Source organism: Elephantulus edwardii, unplaced genomic scaffold (genome assembly GCF_000299155.1).
Source record: "Elephantulus edwardii isolate Elephantulus edwardi_28Jun2011 unplaced genomic scaffold, EleEdw1.0 scaffold00026, whole genome shotgun sequence".
NCBI classification, from domain to species: domain Eukaryota; kingdom Metazoa; phylum Chordata; class Mammalia; order Macroscelidea; family Macroscelididae; genus Elephantulus; species Elephantulus edwardii.
The window spans coordinates 16,135,374-16,137,979 of NW_006399776.1; the positions used below are offsets into that span (position 1 = coordinate 16,135,374).

A 2,606-nucleotide genomic window follows, 5' to 3' on the forward strand; every position below is an offset into this window, starting at 1 on the left:
TGATGTGCTGTTCCAGTCGTTTTTGGATAATCTTCAGTAAAATCTTGCTTGCATGTGAAATCAGTGAGATTGTTGTGTAGTTTCCACATTCTGTTGGGTCACCTTTCTTTGGGATAGGACCAAATATCGCTCTCTTCCAGTCAGTTGGCCAAGTAGTCAGTAAACTTACTATGCAGCCTATCAAGTGAGATCCATGTGTAAAGTCATAATTTATGTCTTTTTAAAAAGATATGTGTAGTGAATAAATTAATGAAAATACAAAATTCAATACTTCTACTTTCAGCCTCATTTTTATAACCAAGCCCATATTTTCCAACTATTATTCCTTCCTCACTATTTCCAACTTTTATATTCAAGTCACCAGTTATCATTAATGCATCTTGTTTGAATACATGGCCAATTTTGGACTGTGAGATTAAGTGCTTAACAGTTTCTGGGAACACACAGAATCACTGTGCCAAAAAAAATAACTGATTAACACAAAAATTTCAGGAAGTACCATATGAACAGGATCCAAAGGTAATGAATGAGGAAGTAGAAGCTGCATGGAAGACACTGGCAAAAAATAAGGCCCCATAAATCAATGGAATACCAATTGACTTGTTTCAATTAAGAGATGCAGCCTTGGACGTGCTCAGCAGTCTATGCCATGAAATTTGGAGGACAGCTCTCTGGACAACAGATTGTAACAGGTCCATATTTGTTACCATTCTCAAGAAAGGTGATCCAACTGAATGTGGAAAGTATAAAAAAATATTAAAATCACGCACAAGCAAAATACTTCTGAAGATCATTCAAAAACTTCAAGCAGGATTTAAAAGAGGCTGTGGCACCAGGGACATCATTACTGATGTCAGATGGATTCTGGCTGAAAGTAGAGAATATAAGAAGAATATCTACTTGTGCTCTATTGACTAGGCAAAGGCATTTGACTTTGTGGATCATAACAAGTTGTGGTGGACATTGAGAAGAATGGAAATCCCAGAGCACTTAATTGTGCTCATGTGAAACCTATACTTGGACCAGAAGGCTATTGTGTGAACAGAGCAGAGGAACACTTAAGAAGGGAGTGTGTCAAGGTTGTATTCTCTCTCCATGACTATTCAATCTGTAAGCTGAGAAAATAATTTAACAATTGAGGAGGATTTGAAGCACTTGTTGCAAGAGATCAAGCAATACAGCCTTCAATATGGATTGCATCTCAAGAAAACAAAGATTCGTACCAGTGAGCTGATATGCAACGTCATGGTGGATGGAGAAGATATTGAAATTGTCAACAACTTCATCTTACTTGGATCCACAAAAAACACCCTTGGTATCAGCAGTCAGGAAATCAGGAGAGGTACAAGAAAGTCTGCAGTTAGGGACCTCTCCAAATTATTGAGGAGCAATAATGTCCATTTGAGAACTAAGGCACATCTGATTCAGGCCTTGGTCTTTCTGATCACAGTAGGAATGACAAAAGAAAAACGGATGTCTTTGAGCTATGTTGTTGGAAAAGAGCACTGAACATGGATGGCCAAGAGAACAAAGAAATATGTCTTGAAGAGTGTGCACCTAGAGTGTTCTTTAAAGGCAATAATGATGAAGCTTTGCTTCACATACTTTGGGCATGTTGCAAGGAGGGGCTATTACTAAGAGAGGGACATGATGCTTTGAAGTTTGGGGAAGAGTGGGGAAGTAGAGGAAGACCCTCGACCAGGTGGGTTGACATGGTGACTGCCACAATGGGCTCTAATATGTCAGGAAGTTGGCTCAAGATAGAACAGGGCTCAGATCCACTGTTCATAAGGTCACTATGAATCATACTTGACTCAACAGCACCTAAAAACAACAACAAGAAGTTATAGTGTTTAAAATGTCAGGCTGTTAGCCAAAAACCTTGCAATTCAAGTCCACTGGTTATTTTATGAGAGAAAGATGCTCTACAGTAAAAATTTGAAACTCCAGAAAACCCAATGAGGGTGATTTTAAGTTAGAATCAACTAGATTATAGTGGTTTAACTCTTTTGTCCCTAGCTCCAACCATACTCCTTCTTTCAATCTTACGAAGTGTTTAATTGGTCTCCTTCTCCCACTCAGTACTCAATATATGTACAATCATACCCTCTGAATCATAAAGAGATCAAAAGGGGTGGGCCTATTGCTTTCTGGGATCAGCCAGACAGCCATATTCTTCACATATGCCTGTATAAGTCTTCCCTAAATGGTATTTTCCTCTTCTGAGTGTCTATTAATTAATTAATTAATTAATGTTCATTCTCTATGTTCACTGTTATAAGCTTTGGAGAAATAGCAGTGAACAATATAGACAGAGAGTCATACTTAAGTTAGGAAAAAACCCCACACAACCCAACAATAATAACAATACCCAACAAAATTTACTTAGCCTATGACTTGGCACCAGCAGCCAGGAAATTAAAAGGCGCATTGCAATGGGAAAGTCTGCTGTTAGGGACCTCTCCAAAGTAATGAAGAGCAATGGTGTCTCTCTGGAGACTAAGGTGCGTTTGATACAGGCCATGGTCTTCGCAATCACTTGTTATGCATCAGAGAGTTGGACAATGACCAAGGAGGATAGAAGGAGAATTGATGCCTTTGAGCTG

At 38.8% G+C, this 2,606-nt stretch overlaps 1 protein-coding gene across 1 annotated transcript in view; it reads right to left on the bottom strand.

The window, feature by feature from the left end:
* LOC102851480 (transmembrane and coiled-coil domain-containing protein 5B-like) overlaps nucleotides 1–2,606 on the bottom strand; it is a 22,678-nt gene that overhangs the window by 7,153 nt on the left and 12,919 nt on the right. The gene's annotated exons all lie outside the window — the stretch shown is intronic.